Here is a 13,895-nt window from a genome sequence, read left to right on the forward strand (position 1 = left end):
GGGCGGCGGAATCTCCATCTCTGAAAAGGGTATGTCTGCACTGGCAATTTATTCTAGTTTCGACATTCACCCCCTTCTTCTTAGGGAGAAACCTCTATGAAATAAATATTCACTAAGAAAAGATGATCTACTTTTGTACCAATCTATAATTCTCAGGATTCATTGGAGGATTCCATTCTGGAGCCTCTCATTGGATGTGGTGGAGATCTAATGTTATCTTCCTGGCAGTTGGGTTGCTGTTCCTAACCAGGAGGGATAGGGGATTCAGCTGTGTGGTCAGTAAGGTGCAAACACACTGGCAGGAAGCTTCTCCCCCACCACTCCCTCCCTCCCTCCCAGTAAGCAATATCACCCTGCTGCCAAAAAGCCAGTGTAACAGCTCAAACTGCATACATCTGTTAATGCCACCTTGAATAGCATTTGTTTTCTTTTTCTTTTTTAAGCTTCTAGTTGTCCTTCTGAGTGCTCCTTTCTCTACCTCCTTCCCTACCTTCCTTTTGCATTCTCTTTATCCCAAACCCGGCACTAATTGTTTTATTCTAAACCACTGGGGATGCAGTTTATGCTAATTTCACTCACATTTTCACATTCACTCTGAGCACCTTCCCTTGCCCCCTCTAACCTACAACAGCACATTCATGTACAACCCACTTTTCCCTTTCTTTTATGGTTCGGGTTTTGATTTGTTTTAGTACTTCTGCATAGCATAGGGCTCACCCCCAACTCACAGATGCCTTTCTTTTGTTCATGGATAGTGTGGTATTTTGGCTACAAAGCCATCAGCACATCCTGCCCAGATTCAGTATTAGAGGGAACGATATGATCAGTGCTTTCTTTCCTTTTCACAAATGCAGCCCTTTAGCTATCAGACTGCATCGGCTTCTTCTATCTCTCACTGCTTGTCACTGATGACCTCTTTATTTTCCAGAGAGATATTTCATCACCATTTGCTTGGATAGCCACTTAATTTTGGAGCCATCTAGCTACACAGGATGCGTGCCGAGTATAATTTTAGAGCATCAGCTCAATGGAGTAAAGGATAATGAAATGTCCTGCATCCAGATCAAGAATCAAGTCCTATTAAGAGGATTCATATGAAAGAGAACAGATAATGGATTCCAATGAGTAAATGAACTGAAGTCTTCTGACATTCATTCACAAGTGTGTTGAGGTTTGATTTCTCTTATCCGACTGAATAATTATCACAGGGACTTAGCCTTTCCTGGCAGTTATAATTTACAATAAAAAGAAATGCTGGGAGACATTCACATTAGTGGTGAAGTAACAGGTCGACCACGGACTGAGATTCATGATTATGCCCTCCTACAGATTTGTTTGAAGGGAATTAAGCACACTCACATACAGAGTATGTTTCAATCTAGGGTGGAAAAAACTGGACAGGTTTTAGGAACTAACATGAACCAAAGATCTAAATCAGGGGAAGCCAACATGTTGTCCTCCATATGTCATTGGACTGCAATTCCCACCATACCTTACCAGAATGGCCAACAGTCAGGGGTGATGGGGAAAGTAGTGGCTCGTGCCCACTGTGACAGGTAGGACAAAAGGCCTTATAGAAGGTGGACAGTGACAGGTGGAGTTAACTGTTCTAGTTTTCTCCCCATCTTCCTCCCTGCTGAGTTCTTCTACTAGGGCAAAACTTAGACTAAGGAGAAGAAAGCTTGCAGACAATGCAACTCCTAAGGACAGACTGAATTGGTGGGGCACTGCACCATTTGCCAGAATGGACCAGCCTCCACTGGATGGCAATAATAGTCAAAGCTGCATCTAGAGGGCATCATGTTGGCTACTATGGATCTAAACAGCAATGTTTTAATCCTAATGCTTTAGAGCAGGAATGACTACCCCTTAAGCCTGAATGTTCATACACATTAGCAGTTTGCAGCTGTGGTGAGACTGAAGCAGTTCGTTTAAAGCAGGGAGGGACACCAGTGGCCTTCCAGCAGGGATAGAGGAGAAATTAAGTCCAGTTTGCATTTTGATGTGAAACTCTCCTAATTTGCACTTCCTCAAATTGAAATGCAGCTATCCTTGAAAGTCCACACTTCTTTAAATAGTGAAAATGAATTATATTATGGGAATTTGCTTGCAAAAATGTGTATTTTAGGCAAAATTGTATACAATAATGGGCTCATTTGGGGGGAAAGGTACAATGAAATGCTAATGAATTTTCATGAGGCCTTTTCCCTTTCTTTTTCTTATTAAATTTCTGTTCCACCCTTCACTTGAGGATCACATGCTGGTTTACAGTATAAAAACACAGAAATATATATAACATAATAACAAACAAAACACTAATGCAGAAGTATAGAGAACTGGACTTAAGACTGGGGGGTGGGCATGAGCCACTGAAAATAACCCAATTGCCCACCCCTGTCCTCCAAATGCTGTTGGACTGCAGCTCCTGTCAATCCCAGCCCGCTTGGTTAATGGTCAGGTATGGTGGGTGCTATAGTCTGTCAGAATCTGGAGGGCCACATGGTCCCTATCCCTGCTCTACATCTGGTTGCATTTAGATTGATGGACAGATACAAGTTCATTGGTCATCTCCTTTACATAATTCCCCTCTCTTTCATCCTATGATGGTTACACAACTCCCACTAACTTTTCTTCCTTGCTTGCTTTCTAATGATACACTATATGACACAATGTTCTCAGGTTGACAAGTTGAACAATTAAACACAGCACAATTTATGCAGTGCAATACCCGCCTACATTTGGATGATTTGCTACAAATATATCTCTATTCAATGTCAATTAAACTGAGTGTACCTGCTTTACAACAAGTAGAATACTGTGCACATCTGAATGTTGTCTCTGAGGGAAGGAGGGATTCCCCCCTCCCATCAGGGTGAAGCAGAAGTGTTGGTTAAATTAATAGTGTTAGATTAACATCAACTATAATGTATCTGGGCGATCTTTGGCCTTTGAACAGACAATGAGAAGAAATGCCAGACGGCTGCATATCTGACACCTTACAACATTTCCAAACTTGAAGTTACACACCTATTTTTAGGAAGACTGGTATTCATAAACCTAATAAAAAAATTCCTTCCAGTAGCACCTTAAAGACCAACTAAGTTAGTTCTTGGTTTGAGCTTTCGTGTGCATGCACACTTCTTCAGATACACGGCATGCACACAAAAGCTCATACCAAGAACTAACTTAGTTGGTCTTTAAAGTGCTACTGGAAGGATTTTTTTTATTTTGACTATGGCAGACCAACATGGCTACCTATCTGTAACTGGATTCATAAACCTAAGTCTGTTAAAAACACCCATGGACCAGTCTGCTTGTCTCCCAACATTATGCACTAGGAACAGGCAAGTTCCTTAATGGTTGTTTCTTCTCTTTATAAGCTGAAGAAAATTTACCTTTCATGGCACCAAATCAACTTAATCTATAGGTCACATTCATACCTACAGTGGGAAATGTTAGGGCCAGGACCAGAAATGGAAACATCTAGTTTTCTGTATTCACCAGTAGAAGAAACCCTCCAGCCAAAACCACCCTCTGCTTCACCAGTAGGACCGTGTGTGCTTGAGACAGTTCTCTGCAATTTTGCTTCTAGCCTTTTCTTAGCCTATGTATGCACACACATGCACAGTGCATTGCTTTTTCTAAAAGAATTGGCGGTGGGGTACAGGAGACCATGTTGAAGAAACAGGGCTATCTAATTGCTCCCTTTCTTGGAGATGAATTGTCCCATTTTCCTCTAGGATTAATACAAACTGACGTGAGCATTACAATTCAAGTCATCAGCCAGAAAATTTAAGAAGACAGCTTTTCTGAAAAGCCAACCACCAGTATTTTTAGAATAAAAAAGGGAAAGAACCAACAACCCTCAAGTATTGCATTAACCTCCACTTTACAAGGAGTAGAAATATGCTATGAGCAATGACAAGAGATGCTGGATATAAAATTCAAAGGATGTATGTGTGTAAAAGAACACTTGGTGTTATTTGGTGGTATTTGCTATTATGATAAGTAATGTGCTAGTTTCAAACAACAGTGAACTCTGGTTCTCACACCCCAAAAATAAAGACATCAGACATAAGTAAAGGGTATATTTAGACAAACAAATATTTTTCTAAATCACTTTTTTAAGGGACCTCATAGGAAATAATGGCACTATGGAGTCATGCTGTTTTCCAGAAGTTCCCTCAAAACACTGGCCTTTTTTCTTTTCTTCTGCTCATTTCCACCATTTCTCTGGGCAGCTGCCATGGAGGGGAAAAATAAAATAACAGATATTGTTGACCACATATTGAACAAACCACATGCAATTCAGCCAATCAGGCATCATATAGCCCGGGTGCTGAGGTTGTAGCATTTTGTAGCCAATGAGATTTGGCGATGTAGGAACATCATTAAGCTGAATCGGAATAAGGACAATGCTTATTGCCCTCACTCTCACTAGGAGAACACTTTCATCCATTTTGCAGGTTCCTAAATTATTGCCAAAAAAAGGGGAAAGTGTTTCCTGAAGCACCCACCCATCCTATCCCTGCCAAAAAATCAACTCAGGGACCAGAGTTGTAAAAACAAGCAGACTCTAGATTGTGGGGAAGCTCAATAACAATTCACTGACCCACTTTACTTTGTTCTTGGAGTAAAAGAAGCTTTCTATTTTCTGCTCACAGCAGAGTCAGTTGGATCAGCCTCTATCTCAGAAATCACAGTGCAGCGAATTCAAAACACAAACAGGAAGCATTTTCTCTTCTCTTCTTATTCCGGCTGTCATGACAATAGACGTGATGGATTTGGCCTACCTGCTCACACCACACAAATGCTCAGCTTGAGACTGTTTTGTTGACTGCTTCATGCAGAGCTGCCTTTCAATCAAAGGACACACAAGTCAGGGCCAGAGGTGGGAGACACAAAATGCACCTTAAGACTAGAGCAGCCGCTGTTTCGTAAAAGAGCAAGAGAAACACAAAAGCATCTCCTGAAAGGGTATAAGGCGGGGTAGGGGGGTGGGGAATAATGCACAACAGGACTGTGTGCTGGACTAGCAATGCCAAAAGAGAGCATAGGGGAAAGGCTTGTGCAGAAATGAGCTTTCAATGTGGCACTGGGAGGTGGAGAACGAAGAGCAGCACAGTGGCATGACAAGAAAGCTAGCAATAAAACAGGTAAACAGCACTCGTGTTACAAGCTTGACCTGGAAGAGTGAAGAGTCGGCCCTGATGGAGATGGGTAAGAAGGGAGGGGTGCTTAACTCCAAAAATTGAGCTATTTATGGGAGTTACCATTTATATTTCTCGAAGCTGCCAGCATGAGTTTGACTAAACTGCAGGAGGCAGTGGAAGACAGAAGTGCCTGGCGTGCTCTGGTCCATGGGGTCACGAAGAGTCGGACACAACTAAACGACTAAACAACAACAACACCATTTATATATTTATGTGATATGAAAACCACAATATGTAGGTGTATGTCTACAAGTTTTTTGTTCTTCAGATATGTCTGAAATTATCTTAAATATGCACCTACTAAACATGTGATGAGTTTTTTTATTTTATTCTGACAGACATTTGGGAACTGACTGCTTTTAAGGAAAGGGCTTTTAAATAGTGCTGTGCTGTTCTTACTGTTTTAATCTATGTGTGCATTTTTAACATTATTTCAATTCCATTATAGTTTAATTACTTTTAAACTGTTAGCTTTTCCCAATCAGCCCTATCTCCCGGTAAGAGAGACTAGATGTATGAAGGGTACTCTTCCTTCTCATTCCTTCTTCCAATGCTTGCTCAGTCAAGGGGCGCTCACACATTACATTCAACCAGTGTGTGACCTCTGTACTAGTGTGCACAAGTAGTTGAGCTGTGCGTATCAGGAACTGTACACTTTTTGACACATACACCTGTACCAGTGTAGAAACAGTTTGTAACTGTGTTCAGTGTGAATCGTCGGCAAAAGATTTGGAGAGGGAAGGCAACCAGGCAGCAACCAGGAGGTTAGTTGTTCTTTACCTTCTGCAGGGAAAGAGTAAGGATGAGAATCTGTTGCTCTCCAGATGTTGTTGGGCTCCAACTCTCATCAGCCCCAGCCAGCATGGTCAATGACCATGGATCATGGGAGTTGCAGTCCAGTAACATCAGGGGGGAGAGAAATTCCCTATCTAGGGCAGTGGGCCTTCCCACAAATCTGTGTTTGCTGCTATAGCATATAAGATAAGCAAGTCTTCACATTCACATGAACCACAAACACAGAACATTTATGGAATTACCTTGGCTATCAAATGTGATGATTTTGACAGACATCTAACTGCAACTACAAGGGAAAGTGAGCCTGTAACTTAGCCCTATGATTTAACCAAATGACATATGTTTCTAAGGACACTGTGGGGGGTGGGGACTTGCCTTCACCATTGCCATTGTTCAGACAATCTCCTCCCTGAGTCCTTTCTCTCATACACACAGAAGGATAGATATCTATTTTCAGCATGGTAATTTATGATAAACAAGTGGTCTGGGTATTTCCAGGCTGGTACATGCCAAAAAAAGAGAAAGAATTCGCCTTGCTACAGGGACCAACACTTTAGTTATTAATGGAGAGTGGAGTTTTGGCTCATATGCCAGAGAAACTGGCAAACCATACTCTATTAAGCACAAGTGGGATTCGGTCCATTGTGTAGAGTCCAAACAAATATATGTGTTGGGGAGAACACACATTGTTAAATCCTTCAGAAGGGAAAGAGCTTCATTTGGGACAAATGCCATTCAGCTGTAATTATGAAGTGAACAGAATGCCCACGGACCTGTATAATTAAAACCTTTGTTTACAAAGAAGAAAAGCCAAGAACAATGATTAATTTATACCTGTTTCAGAGGTCTGTTAGATGAGTTGGAAGGAAAGAAAACAGAACCCCTCTGATGTTAAAAACAGAAGGAAACAAACAAAGAATGAATGAAAAGGAGGGGGAAATGCAGAATCTAAGTGACAGTGTAGTATTAGACAACCACTATGGTGTAGTGGGGAGTGTGTTGGACCTCAGCCGGGAAGATTCCTACACAGCCACAAAACTTAGCAAGTGACCTTGGGCCAGTCACTTTGGCTTAGCCTAACCTCCATCACGATATTGTTGTGAGGATAATGGCAGGAAGATTGCACATATGTCATCCTGAAATTTCTGGAGGAAAGAGGGTAGGTAGCCTAAAGGCAGTGCTACTTTTCTTTTTTATGTGTGGGACATGGCATTTTTATTTAATTAATTGAAAAATATTGACCGGCCACTTTATGATCCAAACCTCCAAGGCAGCTTTACAGGCCAAGTAAAAACCAATGCAAAGCCTAGCCTAAGTAAAATAGTAAACAGAACCCAAACTATATGGTGAGAATAAATTGAATTAATTGATTCATAAAAACAGTTGTCACACGCATGCATACACACACCACCATCCAGATAAGCAAGCGAGATTATTCTAGTCCAAGGAGCCATTCCAGTCAGGTAAAAGAACTTAAGAAAGGTGTGGAGTGGGAGAGGGTTGGTGAGGAGTGAAAGTTTAGAGAGAGGGAGGTCCTAGAGAGACCTGGTGGTTGACCACACTTCTTTGCCAGGCCTGGCATTGCCCAGCTTTGGTACAAAATGAATCCTCTCTTTTTTCATCATATATCATCACTGATATGCAACCTCTCTGGAAGATTTTCTCTGGAAAGAACACTTGTTTCCACACTTTCTCCAGTGGCTTTTTCCAGCTAAAATCTTTTGCCAGCTCAAATAATGGCATAGTGGCACTTAACTTGATAGGCAGCTAACATCCCTTGCATCACTGATGTGAGATGTTTGCCTGCCAGGATTTGGGCTAAAGTAGAGATTAAAATGCAGTTTTCTTGTTCCAGTTTGGAACTAATGCACCTCCCCCGCCCGACATTTACAAATCTATTTCAGCATTTCACCCTGGGGTGGGGGGAACACTTTTGTCTGTCATTAAAGCAGACAGCTGAACAACAACAACAAAAACACCCCTTCTGGGATGTGAAGATTTGTGTTGACTTCACTGGTGTTGACAGAAATGGTAGCTATGATATTGGCCACAGAATGTCTCTGCAGATTTCATGGCAAAGAGACCTGAAGTAGTTCATTAACAAGCTTTGTCATTTATTACCAGAATATCACAGGAGTTTTTATGAAGTTCCAACAGATGTTATGGAGAAGCACAAGCTCAGCATGGTTCCCACTGAGAGGTGTGCAGGTGTCGTTAATGTTCTCCAAACTCTGCCCATAACATGGGATTAAAGAATGAAAGTTGAAGAACAATATGCTGCATAGATCCGGCCCTGCTATTAGACAGATGGAGGCAGCTATTTTGGGCAGCAGATGCTGAGGGTGTAGAGTGTGCAGAGCTCAGAGCACCATGTGACCTTACACCTCCTAAACCAGCCTGCTACTTTCGGGCACAGTAAAGGACAGGAACCCAATTCCATTGTTGAGGAAAGTTCCAGTGGAAGCTGATCAGTTTCTATACATGCAGTAGGAGAGGCACTTTCTTATTCTTAACAATCAGCCTCCAACTCTGCACAGAGGAAAAATGCAGGCATGGTTTTGTTACTAGGACAGCAGAAAGGGTTGGGTCACTTTCAGGGGGGTGTATTGACTATTTCCAAAGGTGTGGGGCACAAGGGAAACCTATTGTGCTTAGGTGATAGCTACTCTTCTCCCTCTTCCCAAGGGCATTTTGCAGAAAAATATGATGACTGCCATTAATAAACAATGGTCCCCATCATAGAATCATAGAATCATAGAGTTGGAAGAGACCACAAGGGCCATCGAGTCCAACCCCCTGCCAAGCAGGAAACACCATCAGAGCACTCCTGACATATGGTTGTCAAGCCTCTGCTTAAAGACCTCCAAAGCAGGAGACTCCACCACACTCCTTGGCAGCAAATCCCACTGTCGAACAGCTCTTACTGTCAGGAAGTTCTTCCTAATGTTTAGGTGGAATCTTCTTCCTTGTAGTTTGGATCCATTGCTCCGTGTCCGCTTCTCTGGAGCAGCAGAAAACAACCTTTCTCCCTCCTCTATGTGACATCCTTTTATATATTTGAACATGGCTATCATATCACCCCTTAACCTCCTCTTCTCCAGGCTAAACATGCCCAGCTCCCTTAGCCGTTCCTCATAAGGCATCATTTCCAGGCCTTTGACCATTTTGGTTGCCCTCCTCTGGACACGTTCCAGTTTGTCAGTGTCCTTCTTGAATTGTGGTGCCCAGAACTGGACACAGTACTCCAGGTGTGGTCTGACCAGAGCAGAATACAGTGGCACTATTACTTCCCTTGATTTAGATGCTATACTCCTATTGATGCAGCCCAGAATTCACTAGTCTTCATATATTTGTGGTGGCTTTAATTCCTTTAAATTAGGCATTTTGGGGGTTGGGATTGTGTCTGCCAACCTACTGGAGCTATGTGGGAGCTCTAAATAAATCACAGCCCCCTTCATCCAAAATCCAAATGAGAAGTCATGACAGGAGCAAGTCACTGACCCAGGACCCAGATTGGTACTGTCAATACTAACTGGCAGTGTCTCTTCAGGAGAAGAAGGATACTAGTCATGATGGCTATGTTGAACCTCTACCAACGGTGGTAATATGCCTCTGAATACCAGTTGCTGGGAATTTCAAGTGTGTGGAGTGCCACTGCACTCAGATACCCTTCATGGGCTTCCCATAGACATCTGGTTGGCCACTGTGAGAACAGTATGCTGGACTAGATGTGCCTTTGGCTTGGCTCTTCTTATATTCTTATGAAATGAATGCCTGTCCCTCACATGGTCCAACAGGACTCAGCCTTTCTTCATGGAAGGAAGGGTTAGGTTGTTGAAAGCGTGACCTTCAGCATCCAATATACACCTTTCACTTTCCTGTTTCAGCTATGCTTGCACTGAGAGTGGTGCATGCCATTAGCCATACCAGCATGACTCAGGTTTCAAGAAGATTTTGTGTGTGTGTTGGAAATAAAGTTGAGACGTCTCTTGAGCTCACATTGTACTGAAGTAGTCTGACATCCTAGCATTAAAAAAACCCTACAACCACAGAAGCTGAGCTGTTGAAAATGTTTGGCTGATCTCTGATATTATATCAGTATAGTCTCACTGTGTTAACAGCACCGTGTAGGTGTCGGTACTGGGGTAGAAATTCAAACTCTTTAAGCATGGGTTTCATTTACAATTACATAGGTTTTAGTTTAACAGCAGAGTGCTTATTTCCGAAACAATGAAAACAAATCCATAGTAAACTGAAGTTTGGGCTTTGGAAGCAGCATTATAGCAAATCAGAGCATTCCATTAAGCCCAACAGTGATGGGCAAACACTTTCCAGACAACCTGAAGATGCTAAGGATGGAACCTGGAACGTTCTGCATACAATCATGTGCTGAATGGGGTCTTTAAATTGGTGTTCAGCTGGCAGTTTTGGTGACCCACCACCAGCTTGTGCAGAGAGACACCCCCCACCGCCGCCACCACCATGTTGCCCTCTCGCACACACTCCCTCACACTTACACACTCAGTTACACACACACACTGCTGCCCCCACACACTTTCCCCTCCTCAATACCTTGGGCAGCTTTGGCTAGTGATGGCCTTGAGCATGCTCTCCAGCAGGAAAAGAAAGTGACCACTCTGAAACACACTGCTTCCGCTTCTGGGGCACAGAATGGTAGTTCCCGAGCATGTGCGGGCCACCGTGGTACCAAATAAAAAACCAGAACATTCTGGCAAATTCAAAAATCCACCAAGACAGATATTTTACCCCTGAGAAAGAAGATGCATGACAGCCCTACCTGATACCAATCCTACAGAGTTGGTACAATGGGGTACCTTGGTCCATGGTACAGTGGTACCTTGGGTTACATATGCTTCGGGTTACATACGCTTCAGGTTACAGACTCTACTAACCCAAAAATAGTGCTTCAGGTTAAGAACTTTGCTTCAGGATGAGAACAGAAATCGTGCAGTGGTGGCGTGGCGGCAGCAGGAGGCCCCATTAGCTAAAGTGGTGCTTCAGGTTAAGAACAGTTTCAGGTTAAGAATGGACCTCCAGAACGAATTAAGTACTTAACCCGAGGTACCACTGTATATCTCTATCACAGAAAAATGTAGAAGAAAGAGCAAGATTGAACACCCCATGCCCCATTATCAATAAATCAGGGAAACCAAGGCTAATTTGGTCCCATGATTAGGCCTGGACCCAGATTATAATGTTTTGCTCTAAGGAATTAATTTATGTTTAATTGTCACTGCAATAGTTATATCCTTTGTATATGTGAGATAAATCCCAAGAAGAGTTTTTCTTTTTAATGCAAACTTTTCTGTTCTCTGAAAATCATCTCCCCCCCTCCTTCTCTGAATAAATATGCCCTTTAGTTAAGTGCTCTTCTGCTTGTACTTGAATCATTGTTCCTGTTATCAAGTAGTGATGAAGCTCCTTAAAGTAGCATTCACTTATCTCGCTGAAGAAGGTAGCATCACCAAGCACCCTCCTCCTTCCCCACTTCCCGTCACTCCCACAAATACTTTGCAGTGTACATTCCAAGAAAGCTTCTTGAAACAAGCTCTAAACCTCAATAATATGTCAAATCACATTGCATGGCTCTTACAGAATTATTTTTAAGGGTGTTTGGCCCATCTGCAGCACACAGTAGGGTTTGATGCCCTAGATTAGTACAAACTAGGATTTGCAGCATCCATAATAATTGTGCATAGGATTTGCAGCCTTGGTTAGTTATTTCTACCTGTTTGTAGTTTATTAATTCATAGCAGATCTCTATACACTTGCAGATGGTGTTGGGGTGTTGATGCATTTTAAAATGTATATTTCAAAGATCTGGAGTGGTGAACCCCAGGACAGAGGGCCAATTGCAACCACCCAAGCCTCTTTATCTAACTGTCAAGATTCTTCCAAGGACACACACAATCCCCACCCACTCCCCACTGGACCTGCTTCTCACTTTTCTTGAGCATTTCTGTTTGGCTGGAATGCATTCCCAACCTGACATTCTGTAGATGCTTTGGACTCCATAAACCCCATCAAGCAGAGCCAATGGCTACAGACTGCCTACCCCATCATACTGAAATTCCCAAGACTGAATTTAAGAAAAACTTAAAGCCAATAATGCAATATATTTATTAGCTTAAGCCAGCCTTTCCCAATTGAGAGGTTCCCAGAAGGAGGTTTTGTGACTGTGATAACATGATACATAGAGAACATCCTTATCTGATTGTTGCAACTTTTAAAAATGAACTCATCTCACATTCCTCGGGGATCTGTTCTGCAGTTAATCAAAACTGGATTTACTTGCTTAAGAAGATGCTTCTGAAAAAGCAGGGAGAGATCATTCTGCAAAGGTTCCTGTATTCAGTCAGCAGTGGGGTTTGGAACCACACAATCTCTGAAAAAGAGATCACTGGAAAGCTTTATTCCCTCTTCTTTCATACAGTAAAGGAGATCTTGAAGGTGAAAGTTGTCAAACAGGGCAGATCCTATAAAGAAATAAAGTAAGTAGTGAAATGCTTTTCTACTCCAGGAAATACCACATTGCCTTTTTTACTTTCATTCTTTTTCTTCGCTGAGGAAGTGAAAAGGTCTAATTCTTTGCCTTTGTCCTTCACTCCCAATCTCCATTTTAAAGAAATACTAATACTTCCTGGCAGCTTAAACAGGTCATACAGCTCACATCAGCTCTGAACAAAGCTCCCATGGGAATGAGAAAGTGTGCTGCTGTTACCCATTTTTCAAGGGATAAAAAAATCAGGTATTTGGTGAGAAGTAGGGAGAATGGTGCTGGAGCTAGAGTCAGCTCCACATTTAAGAAGAAATGGCCTATTACTATGATATTGATCATGCTCATGGTGGCAATTATTTATTATAATGGAAAAGTGTATTTGCCCTCTTCTGTTCCTTTATATGGCATCTGCCTCTTTTAGAGTCAGTTCCAGCATGGACCATCTATTGTTTTCCTTTTCACAAACGAATACTTGGATGATATCATCTTCATCTGGAATGGTGGTGGAGAAATGCATGCCCCTTTTTAGAAGGGTCTACCACCATTAGCTCCTCTGGGGACCATCTGGTCTTGGCTCTCTTTATTTATGCAAATTACCAGCCTCCGACGAAAAGGTGGCCATGCTAAGTTTGTCCAACTGATTTGACCTTCTTAGCAGTCTCCCTTTACAAATCAGAGTCATAGGGTTAGTGGAAGAACCCCTCATAGAGAACATTCAGACCAAACTCATTGCAACCTGGTTACTTCAAAAATCTTTTTATGCTTCATTTTGTACCAATGCACACAATAAAATGGGCTTTCTCTGGGTTAACTCCAGAATTGTGGAATAACCTTTGAAATATGACTGGCGCTGTTGGCAAAGCAAGCAAGCAAGCAAGCAAACAAACAAACATAGCTGAGCACTGATGGTTAGTACTGGCTTCATCTTATAAGTGCAAAACTCACTGCTCATCACCAGAGGTCCACCTCACAGCTGCCACCATTTCCTCTTCCTTCCCAAAGCCCAAGTAGCATTCCCATGCTAATTGATAATGAAGCATGACTTCAGGTTGGGAACCTTTCCCTGCATTCTTCCTGGGGGACACAGCCAGTGGTGGGTGGAGCCAGAGGCAAAAATGTGGAAAGAAAGTGTGTCTGGGGAAGAGTGTAGCCTGATAAGAGTCACAAGGGTCAGATAGAATGACCTGGAGGGGCACATTTGACCCCTGAGCCTGAAGTTATCCATCCCTACATTACTGCTGATGGGAAATAGCGGTCCCCAGAGGACTAGCTGCTCTCTCCCTTTTGCTTTTTTATCAGATGTTTTCATGAGGGCAGCATTGTTAATGCTGTTAAAGCAATACTAAATCATCACATGGCTTTTTTTT

The sequence above is a fragment of the Podarcis vaucheri genome (genome assembly GCF_965113315.1).
Source record: "Podarcis vaucheri genome assembly, chromosome: Z".
Lineage (NCBI taxonomy): Eukaryota > Metazoa > Chordata > Lepidosauria > Squamata > Lacertidae > Podarcis > Podarcis vaucheri.